This window comes from Leuresthes tenuis, unplaced genomic scaffold (assembly GCF_036924035.1).
Source record: "Leuresthes tenuis unplaced genomic scaffold, fLeuTen1.0.hap1 SCAF_14, whole genome shotgun sequence".
Taxonomy (NCBI): domain Eukaryota; kingdom Metazoa; phylum Chordata; class Actinopteri; order Atheriniformes; family Atherinopsidae; genus Leuresthes; species Leuresthes tenuis.
In genome coordinates this window covers 3,218,625-3,231,224 of record NW_027325368.1, presented here as the reverse complement: position 1 = coordinate 3,231,224, position 12,600 = coordinate 3,218,625, and the positions used below count along the sequence as shown (strand labels likewise).

The 12,600-nt window shown below is 41.7% G+C and overlaps 1 protein-coding gene across 2 annotated transcripts in view; it reads right to left on the bottom strand.

The window, feature by feature from the left end:
- basp1 (brain abundant, membrane attached signal protein 1) overlaps positions 1–12,600 on the bottom strand; it is a 61,617-nt gene that overhangs the window by 28,858 nt on the left and 20,159 nt on the right. Inside the window, exon 1 of one of the 2 annotated variants that reach the window (XM_072364038.1) lies at positions 679–788. The exons of the other annotated variant lie outside the window; for it this stretch is intronic. The gene's annotated coding sequence lies outside the window, so the exon portion shown is untranslated. Of the gene's footprint in view, positions 1–678; positions 789–12,600 lie in introns of those variants that run through there. 2 annotated transcript variants of the gene reach the window in all.

Sequence of the window (12,600 nt, the reverse complement as noted above, 5' to 3'; positions counted from 1 at the left end):
TACAGAACTACTGGAAGAGCATAATTGTAATTGGTAGGTGTGTTTAAGGTCAGTAAACAGTAAGCAACTAACCAAAACAAAGTGGGGGGGCAGTCACTGTCTCGGAGAAATTACACTATTCCTTTAGATGTGAACTTACATGGTCAATGTAGTCCTCTAAACTATGTTCTAAATGTCCAATTTGTCATATATAAATAAAGAATTGTAGATAATGCACTTAACAATTTTGTTTTTCTTGGACCCCCCAATGTGTAAACCATGGTTACGCCCTTGGCTCTTACGGTTAGTTAACTTTCAGATACATTGAGCTGCAGGAAATGGTTGCACAGAGCTGAGTAGCTGAGGTTAAGAAGAAGTAAGAGCAGCAAATCAGAGAAATAAACTGTTACTTTCTGACTGTTTTTGGTTTCAAAAACATCTTTACAAGCCTGTGAGAAGGTGGCGTGATGCTGACTGGCCTGACAGAAGAAAATCACTGGGGATAAAAGCGCCTGGTACTTCTGCCTGAAATGCACTCTTGTTGTTTGGTTAGTTAAGATTAGTAAAGGTGAATCATCTCATTTACTTTGAATAACATCAGGTTTGCACAGGGAAAGCTGCTGGAGTCTGACCCGCACATCACGGTCCGATGCTGACAAGCAAGAGTCCCTTTCTGGTTGTGAATTTAAGACTAATTACCTGATTGCAGTTTAGGAGAAGTGTTCAAAGCCGGTGAGGGTCCTCACGAGTATAGAAGTTCAAATGCAACATGGGTACGAGTTGTTGAGGTAGGAAGGTGACAACCATCGAAGAGTGTGAGCAGTTTCTTCTTCTCAGAGTGACGGTCTGTGCAGAAAGCCTCAGAGGCAGTGCTGATACATGTGCTGACGCACACACACACACACACTTTTGTATACAAAAGCACAACTGTCATGGCTCATGTGTGCATAAATAAACACACACACACACACACACTGTTTATTAATGAAAAATGTGGACAGTGTGTCTGAGAAATATGCGACCTCTGACCGGCCCACGGCTCCACACTCGTTTATGTACACAAACACACACAAACACACACACACACACACACACACACATCCATCAGCCTGAAGGTTGCCATAAAGAAAACAAGAAGGGGCCCTGCCGGCAAAATGTAAACCCAACCACACATTTAAAGAGAAAGGGGCACAAACGCAGTCTTTCTTCAGGAAGTCGCAGATAACGACAGGAAAAAAAACTCCACGAAGCCCAAAAGTTTGAATAACGTAAGAGACTCTTAACACTGTCCCTCAAATTTCAGCCACTGAGATGAAATCTTAGTTTATTCATAAAATCAAAGCTGTAATGACCTGCCATTACGTATAAAAACAGTCATGTGGGTTGTTAAGATGAGCCAACCTCAGTTAAATTCTGCTTATCCAAGTAAAGTCTCAGAGAGTAAAAGGATCTCTTCAAAAGATTAAGTTCTGCACAAACCTGCTGATGAGGCATTGATCTGAATCAGGTGCGTTGAAGCAGGGAAACGTCTGAAACCTGCAGGACAGTGGCCCTGGAGGACCGGATGGGGGGATCCCTGGCCTACAAAGAGCTTAATGGAACGGCTCCCATCTACTTGAATGCTCTTGCAAAGGCTTCTGTCCCAACTGGGTCCCTCCGTTGGTCCCAGGATTGTCGTCTAGCAGCTCCTACACCACGCCTAAGACAATCCAAACTCTGTTCATGTGTCGTCCCACGATGGTGGAATGACCTACCGAGCGCTACCAGAACAGGTTCCTGTCTACCTCCAATGAAGCCCCAGCTCCTCAGAGAGCATCTCCTACCCTGTAGGTCCCTCTATGCCTGCACTCTGTCCCCATCACCTCTGACAGAGCCTGACTGCTGGTTTCCTTCTATGTAGCTTGTTGTTAGCTTTGATATTAGCTTAATGTTATATCCTCCACACTGTAAAAAGGACTAACTTGCAGTAAGTAATATTCAGTCATACTGTGTGTTAATTTAAAAGCTCCGAATGAATCCTGATTTGAAACTCTGTGTTCCAACTTTCCATGAAGGGAGGAGAGGATTTGGGCCCCGTTACTAAACCTGCTGATAACCCACAGCTTCAGGCAGCTCTTAGTCATCACTTATTGATAGAAAACATACGATGTAGAATATGTTCAACTCGATGCCGAGGGGTGGGAGTCGCTGCCAGGCGCTCGAATGAGCAAGTTCGAGGCTTCTTTCTTTCTTTTTCTGGTGTTTTTATGGAGAAGTTGGTCTTTTTAAATCCCCTGAATATTCTCTGGTATCTTCAAGAAACTGAACATTGAAGCAATCCAGCTCCATAAGTAATAAGCCAAGAACTCTTTCTGCATAAGAGGGAAGTAGCTTTTCCTCTCCCTGCCTCTGTCCTTCAGATCAGGCCCAGGGTCAGACCATATTTGGAGTTTGTTTGAGCTGCAGCACCAGATGTGTGGTGTTAAGGGCAGCAGAGCAGTTCAGATGGCGTCAGGTGAGGCGTCGATCCCAAAAATACGCTCAGCAAGTCGGCTGGCATCAAAATTAACGCCGTTTTCCCACAACAAACTCTCACCTGAACCGGAAACAGCAGAGCATAAATCAGACACTATCAGCCGGCCCATAAATAATCACCAGATTGGTTTAGGGAGTGATTTATAGAGATAATCATCGCAAAGTCCCGAGAAACTGCTGACTGTGCACGTTCACATATGAGTCACCGTGAGTTTTAAGGATTTAGTGGGAACTGATTCTGTCTTTTTGAGTTTGTTTGAACTCTTTTAAAACTCTGATTCGATACATTATTATGAGGGTAGTTGCTTATGACTTTAATAAGAGAAACACTGCATTTTGGGTACTATCTGCAGAAGTGTCAGCATGTAAAAACTCACAAAACAGCGAGAAGATGACCTGAAATGATAGAGTTTTTGTGTTAATCTACACAAGAAAGGCCAAAGTGCCATAAACTCCACAGTTCAGCAGCTCTGTCTCCCTCATAAAATTGACATGATTGAGCTTTTAACCACTTTTATCTCACTGTTCTCATCAACCATCAGATTATAAATGATGTGGAGTTTGTTTCCAGGGACTTTATTACCCATCGGTGTGGCTCTCTGCTGTATCTGTGGATCCCAGCTTCTAAAATGTTATTTCTTTATTCATTCTTTTCATCCTCTTTGTATCTTAAAAGTGCTTTAAATAGTCTGCCCCATCAGCACGTCCAGCTTCCACGTCACCTGGTAAATGTCATGCCGTGACCTCAACAAATCTGCGCCACCTTCTACTTTTAGGCTTTTAGTTGATGCCCTTCTGGAAGCAGATGGAGGACGGCTTTGTCTACCAGCAGCAGTACGCGACGTCGAGGTCAAACTAATAGCGCCGCTGCAATAAAAGGCTACTCTAGACTTAGAATAAAGTCCTTGAAAGACGAAACCAAGTTTTCCTCTGCTCAGGGTGCTTTCATTTAATCACAAGACCGTTTGATTTGAATGCTTCACTCAGGTGAGGAGACACCGTTTCACTGAATAAGACGATGTACTTTACTTCCACAGCTTGGAAGGCACTGATGGAGGCAGCTGAGAGGATCTGTGACCTCTGGTGGCCTTTCTTTCCTGGTTTTTCATTAACTACATGATGTTAGGAAGTCGTTGCTTGTTTTATGAATCTCTAAATTGTCCAAATGAAGTATTTTTGGTGAAGTTTTCAGTCAAACCAAACAGACTGAAAGAGAAAGTAAAAAACAAGCTTATTGCTGTTATGTGTACAGACAACACGGGTTCATCCCTTGAGTTAGGAGCCTTTTTAGGGTTGAATGATCCATAGGTCAGAGTTAAGAGGCTTAAACAAAAAAAGGCACAAGCACTGGACTGGAAAATGAGTGAAAAAGCAGCCAAAGTCCAAAGGAAGCTATTTCTCAAGCAGGTTCCTGGTTAAAATGCATGTTCTCCCCGTGGATGTATAGGTTCTCTTGTTATGCTTGTTAAGCTAATGAGTCTATATTAACCCTAAAGGTGAATGTGAGCATGCATGGTTTGGTTTAGTGGTGCTTATTGGCACCAGCTCCATATTAAAGTGAACTGCTCCTCCAGTGGAAAAGGAGCAGACCCCTGAGCTGAAAACAAAAGTAACAATCACCAAAATAACGCGAATCAAACCAGAGTTTTCCTCTTTCTTTTGTGCTGTGTTGCCCAGACCAATTGCAGCAATTGCAACGGTGGAGTTTTCAGGGAGGCTGCAGGAGGAAACACACCAAAGAAAAGCTTTGACTGAACCAGGTGAGCAGGAGGAAACACACCAAAGAAAAGCTTTGACTGAACCAGGTGAGCAGGAGGAAACACACGAAAGAAAAGCTTTGACTGAACCAGGTGAGCAGGAGGAAACACACCAAAGAAAAGCTTTGACTGAACCAGGTGAGCAGGAGGAAACACACCAAAGAAAAGCTTTAACTGAACCAGGTGAGCAGCAGGAAACACACCAAAGAAAAGCTTTGACTGAACCAGGTGAGCAGCAGGAAACACACCAAAGAAAAGCTTTGACTGAACCAGGTGAGCAGGAAACACACCAAAGAAAAGCTTTGACTGAACCAGGTGAGCAGGAGGAAACACACCAAAGAAAAGCTTTAACTGAACCAGGTGAGCAGCAGGAAACACACCAAAGAAAAGCTTTGACTGAACCAGGTGAGCAGCAGGAAACACACCAAAGAAAAGCTTTGATTGAACCAGGTGAGCAGCAGGAAACACACCAAAGAAAAGCTTTGACTGAACCAGGTGAGCAGGAAACACACCAAAGAAAAGCTTTGACTGAACCAGGTGAGCAGCAGGAAACACACCAAAGAAAAGCTTTGATTGAACCAGGTGAGCAGCAGGAAACACACCAAAGAAAAGCTTTGACTGAACCAGGTGAGCAGGAGGAAACACACCAAAGAAAAGCTTTGACTGAACCAGGTGAGCAGGAGGAAACACACCAAAGAAAAGCTTTAACTGAACCAGGTGAGCAGCAGGAAACACACCAAAGAAAAGCTTTGACTGAACCAGGTGAGCAGGAGGAAACACACCAAAGAAAAGCTTTGACTGAACCAGGTGAGCAGGAGGAAACACACCAAAGAAAAGCTTTGACTGAACCAGGTGAGCAGGAGGAAACACACCAAAGAAAAGCTTTGACTGAACCAGGTGAGCAGCAGGAAACACACCAAAGAAAAGCTTTGACTGAACCAGGTGAGCAGCAGGAAACACACCAAAGAAAAGCTTTGACTGAACCAGGTGAGCAGGAAACACACCAAAGAAAAGCTTTGACTGAACCAGGTGAGCAGGAGGAAACACACCAAAGAAAAGCTTTGACTGAACCAGGTGAGCAGCAGGAAACACACCAAAGAAAAGCTTTGACTGAACCAGGTGAGCAGCAGGAAACACACCAAAGAAAAGCTTTGACTGAACCAGGTGAGCAGCAGGAAACACACCAAAGAAAAGCTTTGACTGAACCAGGTGAGCAGGAGGAAACACACCAAAGAAAAGCTTTGACTGAACCAGGTGAGCAGCAGGAAACACACCAAAGAAAAGCTTTGACTGAACCAGGTGAGCAGGAGGAAACACACCAAAGAAAAGCTTTGACTGAACCAGGTGAGCAGGAGGAAACACACCAAAGAAAAGCTTTGACTGAACCAGGTGAGCAGCAGGAAACACACCAAAGAAAAGCTTTGACTGAACCAGGTGAGGCTGCTGTCAGAATAGATTTATCTTGTGTTTTTGCATGAATCAAATGCATTTCATTCTGACAAAGCAGTAAATATCTCTTTCAGCCTCTCAAAAACTGAAGATGAACACAAACGTAGCTAAATGTGTCATTTCAGTCTTAAGGTTTCAGACAACATCTGATAACCAGCAGAGAAAAAAACCAAAGATTCGCGTTAAATGTCAAACAAAAATGGAAATGAGGAAAATAAACTAGAGCATCCTTTCGGTTTGTGGATATTGGCTGTCAGGCTCAATTTATACACAGACTGGAAGCATTACACAGTAGGGGGTTAATTTGAATTTGAGATATTGTTTATCCAGCCTCTGTTTTCCTTGTTTAATTTAAGTGATTCCCATCATTTATCCTGGAGACGAGCCATAAGATTTTCCATCATACTTCTATTCCTTTCCTGTCAGGGTTGAACCGGATGAACTTTGGTGTTAAAAAACCAAAACCTTCGCATTCTGTGAAGGAAGCTGAGACATATTTAATAAGCACCAGTTGAGTCTGGTATCTTCTTTGTAAGATACTGAAAAGAAGCTTCAAGTTCTTTAGTTCTACTTTCTAACAGAGGACGAGAGTTGTTTTAATTAGCTGCCGCCGACTCGTCAAAGCAGGACAACAACTTCTAGAAACCTGCAGAGCATTTAGCCACCTATTTATGGAAATTAAACCTTTGTTCCCAAATCACTTCTCCATAAATAGAAGCAACGTCCTCAAAGGACACGCATCCTCTGGGAAAAGCAAAATGGAGCGTGTCCGCAAAAAAAGGGAGAATTTCCTCCTGAAAACACAACCATCAACTGTAATTATTCCAAGTGAGATCTCTCACCAAGGAAAAATAAACCCCTGAATTTCGTTATAGATTCCTTTCCAGGCAGTTTCTTATATGAACGGAGGTGGATTAGTGTTTAAGATGAACGTGGCATTTTGTTGCATCTCTTTCACTGATATATTTGGATTATTTGCACTTTTTCTATGCTAACCATCTCAGGAAAATATGAGCCTCACACAAAGTGGAAAATTACCACTTCCTCCAGGGAGGAAACACATTACCAACATCAAAAGTCGCCTCACATAAAGTTTCAGCCACCTTGAGATGCCTTTGTTATCATCTAATAGCATCACTGATAGTGTAACGAAGGCAGTGCACCTCCCCAGTCATTGGTAATAAAATTGTGGAAGTTTTTAGAGGCTGAGGAAGATTTAGCTTCGCTTTTTTAAAATAATCTGGATTATATCAGATAGATATCTTCCTCGCACACCAGTTAGTCGTGGAGTTCTGCAGGGCTCTGCGCTTGGACCCATATCTTTTACATTATAGTTTTCACTGGGAAAAATGATCAAATAGCCTCATGAAAGCTCTTAAAACTCACAAAATGGAAGCTGCTGAGCTGTGTCACACTTTATTTTCTGTCTGTGTGCGGTTGCACGAACACAAAGATAACCGAATATGTCACTAAATGAGTTGTTAGGAATTGCCAAAGGCAGGAAAGTCCCAGACCCAGTTCTTCCTGCACTTTCTCTCACTTTAAACCAGTCAGCATGATGAACACCAAAACTCTGAAGCTGAAACAGCTAAACAGAAACCGTCGTCCTAAATTTCATGACTTACAACAGTGATTTCCTCATTTTTAACTTTGACATGTAAAACTTCCTTTGCACAAATGGAAACTAAAGGACTGTTCTCAGCCTTATGGTTATAAAGTGGCTGCCATGTCGCACTGCCAGGGCAGTGACTGATTGTTTTATGTCCCAAGAACAGGACCCGGGAGGGAAGAAGGACTCACAGGGACACTGTCACAGCTAAATGTTGATCTATTGAACGATTATCTCGAAAGGCCATGTGAACATTTAAGTCTAATCTTTAAGCTTTAGCCTGAGATGCATTACGCAACAGGAAAACACAAGCATGATCTTTGCAAGCTGATACTTTATCACACCATGCTACACATGGAGAAAAGAAGTCATAAAGAGGTCCTTTAAGAAATATAGACTTTAAGCTATGAGTTATTCAGCCTTCAGGGATGAAACATTACAGAAATAAAGCTGCTACTGCGCCAAAGGTTGGATTAAAGTGATGACCAGTGGTGTTTTTTCTCACTTCCTGATTTAACTAAGCATGAATTATTTTGTTGTGTTACTTAGGAAGTCGGTACATCTACAGAATAAACAGTTTCCCTTTTTAGCTCTTCAATAAAAAAAGATAATATAATATAAATATAAATCTTATTTCTTTTTTCATCTCAACTTTCAGTCTCACCAGAATTCATCCAAATGCAGCAGAGTCACAATTCACGGTTATATTTCGTGAGATTGCCATTGAGTGGGAGTGAAGTAGAAAAGTAAAATGGAAAATATTGTGTAAGACTTAGGACTTCTGTGAAAAGTGCTGAATATATATATCACGATGAAGCAAGATCGGATTCATCAGGGCGATAACAGGCCTGCAGTGACCTTAACTAAGCAAGGAAAACATGAACCCTTTACAGGCAAAATGCAAAGTTTGCAGTTTATTTAGTTCCTGATCAAGCATAGATCGATAAACGTCACTGAAGGCAACACATACCCATACTTTAAATGATGCTAAAAGTCTCATATATTAGTAGTTTAAGTATGAGGCAGCATAAAGCAGAAGGAGGTGAATAGTAAACTGGGGTTTGTATCATGTGCTTATTTAATCATTTCGGTTTAGGCCAAAAATTGACTTGGTTTAGTAGAAATAAGTTTGTGTTGATATAAAGTTTATATCTAAATATATATATTATTATATTAATATATATTATAAACGCTTTTACAGCATCGACCACATGTGAAGTGAAACTTCTCCCATCTCCAAGAAGGTGAAAAACTCAACCAGAGGTCAGACTGGGAAAGTTTCTGCTTTAAGGGGCTTGATAAAGTCAGCAAAATATGACCGTAGACAAAGTGGAAAGAGTCTCTCACAGACTCTGTCTGAATGGAGACAAATTGATGCGACACGGAGCACAGACATCTTCTGGCTGGTTGCTCAGCCCGTCAGAGTGATGCGGAGTCTGAATAGATTCTTCAGTTTTACTGCTTTCTAAGGTAGGTGCGTAAAGGAACTGGTGCAGATGACACGGTTCTGACACATCAAGGTGATTTTGCACTTCTGCAACCATGAAGAGTCCCGACCCAGTTACACAACTGTGTTTGAGGACAATTGTGCTTTTAAAGTTCTGAAACTTACATTATTCGCCCATTAATTGTGCTTCATAACAAGAAATAACAAAGTCAGCTAAAGGGCGCACGCTTGATTTGAAGGGTATCCGGTTTTAAAGCCGTGCGTTTTACTGCTTTTCTTCGGCTGCACGGGAGCAGAACAAAATGAAAGCGCTGACATTTATGCAAATGCTTCATAAAGCTGATGTGGCTTTTATATTCCTGCACACACTGAGAGACAGTGACCGTTTCATGGGTTTTATTTGTGTCCACGTGACGATTGCATACCTTTTAGCTTTTTCCCCCCCAAATATTTATGTCGATTACACGCTTATTACCATAAGCAAGTAGCCAAAACCAGCACCAGGAATGTGCTCCAAAAGCTTAACGAGTTGCGCTCGAGGAAAGGCCAAAGCGACACTCCTCTGATCCACTGTTGACATGAAAATATTACCAAGCGCAGTCTTAAAAAGTCTTACAAGAGACAAAGATTATCAGTGGTTCAGCAGGAGGAACAGGAATGTGAACAATGTGCAACTGACCTCAACATGAACCGCAGCAGCCCTCAAAAATCCACAATTCAACACCCACATCATTGTAACCCAATCACATGTCGGCAGCCACCAAATATGTAGACAGATAATTGAAGAGCTGAGCTGCTTGTTGCCTTTTCCTCCGAGTGCAGCTCCGGATGCTGCCAACCCCCTGAATGTTTTCAATCTGGCAACACGTCTCCTCCGTCTACTAAATCATGCAATGCGCTGCAGTCCACTCAATCTGTCAAAGGCGTTTTGGATCCTCTCAATTAAGAGAGCTTCAAAGTGAAGCCAAAAGAGCCCGGTGTTTTCATACCGCTGCATCTGCCAGAGCAGTTTATGCACGATATCAATTTGCTGATATTGTCTCTGGGTTTAAAAGAGAAGCCAAACACAAGTTGAAGTGTAAATCTGAGGGGCAGCTTCCAAAAGCAGGAGACATCAGTTATTTTTATCATTTTTTATATCATGATTTATACCTTTAATCCGTAAATGATTAATTTCAGAAAGAAAAGCCACCATTTCCATCCAGGTTATAATGAATGTGTTGGGTGTGAAAATAGAAAAAGCTGCAGGATAATGAAGAGAGCTTCCAACACGGGATGCAAATTAGCTGGTGAAGCTTTAAAATATTAATAAAGTATTAATCTAACCAGTCTGTTTCTGCAGTATGAAGGACGACGGGAAACAGAGCAAATTTACCCCGGGTTCTTATAGAATTACATGCTCAAAAAACGTGTATCCAGATGTTCAGAAGTAATTTGTACAGTAATTAGGCTCAATGTGAGGCAGCCTCGCTAGTTAACATACTTTCCTGTGTCAGTAATACAAAAACATGCAGTTATGCATCTCTGGAGAGGTCCTGTCTGTCCAATGCTCACATCACCTGATGTATTTTGGAAAAGTTTCATAGTTTTTGTTGGGTCTAAGAACTCTATAATGCGCCAATAAACAGGAATAAGTCAAATTCAGGTACGAATGTCCTGCATTGTGAACATTCTGGAGACTTTTCATGCTTATTTAATTGTGTGGCACATGGAAGCAGTTTGTCTTTATTGGGTTTTAAGATGACTTTGGATGTTTTTAAGGTTCTGAATGGTGAAACCGATTGGCTAACACCTAAATTCCACATGGTGTCTATGATCTACTGACTTTTCTCCGAGGATTCCCGTAATGAAATGCATTTCTTTGCAGAAGGAAATTTCCCAGCAGCCATGGGAGAGGGTAATTCTATCTTTTATTCCTGTCCAGATTTAGTTGGAATAATAATGCAGGGTTAGAAATTACAGAAGATGTTCTTCTGCTTGCTGTGCAGCCATTTTAGTGACAGATGTTGAGATGCACAGATGCAAATGTTCTGCTTAAATATGTCTAACGTGCTTGACTGTCAATATAGTGAAGCAAGTCGTATGTTAGGTTTATTTTTCCAATTTCCTGGCACAAGAACGCCCCGAGGGTTACCCCTAACCCTAACTTCTAAGGCATCCATGGCAAGCTGAGGCCAAATTTTGATGGTCAGATACTTAATGGGCTGCTAGTTGGTTCCTAAACATAAACAGCTATATGCTAATGAGGCGACAGCAGGAGCTTTGAGATCACTTAACCCTGATTTGCTACTTTAAACATGGAGGGCAGCGCAGGCTTTTGAGGTGATGATGATACATGAGCAACTAACTGTGAGCAGAGCATCTTCAACATGATTAAAACTCACCTCCAGCTTCAGCCTTTCCTCATCCACACTTCAGAAACCTAAAGTTCAGCTGAAGTTTCAGTGTGAAGTCTACAGTTTGTTTGAATGAGAACACGTGAGATCTCTTAAAGTGGCGTGTCGCCCTCTGACTGCTCGCTCCTTTTGTGACGAGCCATTATCCTCGACTCCAGTGCGTCTTTGTGTGGGATTAGACAGAAGAGCATCTGTAAAGTGTGATGCAACCTGATTTCAGACAACCTCCTGCAGTCTGGGCCCGGTGTTAGTCACACTTCCAGTACAATCCGTTCTCATTTCCTACTGCAGCAGTTTGTCTGCTCCCTTCATTGCTTACGGAAACCAGTCTACACCCACACAATGACCAGTACTGTCTCAGGTTTACAGAAACGCTGCGCGTCATGGGTCTGTTGCTCTGTGTTGTCTTTGTTTTTGGTAAATATGAGACAGTTTTCAGCTGCATTCAGAGCATCTTCTGGCAGCCATATTGGACTTTCTCAGACTTTTGTAACAACACATAAGAACAGTTGATTGTTTAAACTAAACAGCTGACATTTCTCAGCTGAATTGAGCATAGTGCACGATGCTGTTCTCGTCTTCTTCTTCTAGATCTTGTGTTCTTATATTCTCATTTTGAAGGTAGTTGGACATTATTGTTGAGTTTGTCACTAAGACAACTAAAGAACATTTCTATGAACACCCAAACAGATCAGCAGATTATGAAATGTATCCCTCACGGAGATTCTGCAGATGTATTTTAATTCTGTGTTTAAGCTAACGTACGCTAACGCAAGCTATCGTTAGCTGCGGCTAAAGCTGTCACTGTGCACACTTGATCATTTGCTCGTGCACGTTTCGTGTAAAACCATAACTACGCTCACAGCACTGGTCACAGCTGATCAAACTACAGCAACAATCTGTTGGCATCTTCTTTTTATTTACTAAAGTTAGCAAACATTACAAGGCTAATAAGAGGAAGCTAATTCTAAAAATAACATTTTGGTGCCTCCAAATCTCTTCTTAATAGAATATATTTTAAGCTAACGTACGCTAACGCAAGCTATCATTAGCTGCGGCTAATGCTGTCATTGTGCACACTTAATCATTTGCTCGTGCACGTTTCGTGTAAAACCATAACTATGCTCACAGCACTGGTCACAGCTGATCAAACTACAGCAACAATCTGTTGGCATCTTATTTTTATTTACTAAAGTTAGCAAACATTACAAGGCTAATAAGAGGAAGCTAATCCTAAAAATAACATTTTGGTGCCTCTGAATCTCTTAATAGAATATATTTTAAGCTAACGTACGCTAACGCAAACTATCATTAGCTGCGGCTAATGCTGTCATTGTGCACACTTGATCATTTGCTAGTGCACGTTTCGTGTAAAACCATAACTACGCTCACAGCACTGGTCACAGCTGATCAAACTACAGCAACAATCTGTTGGCACCTTCTTTTTAT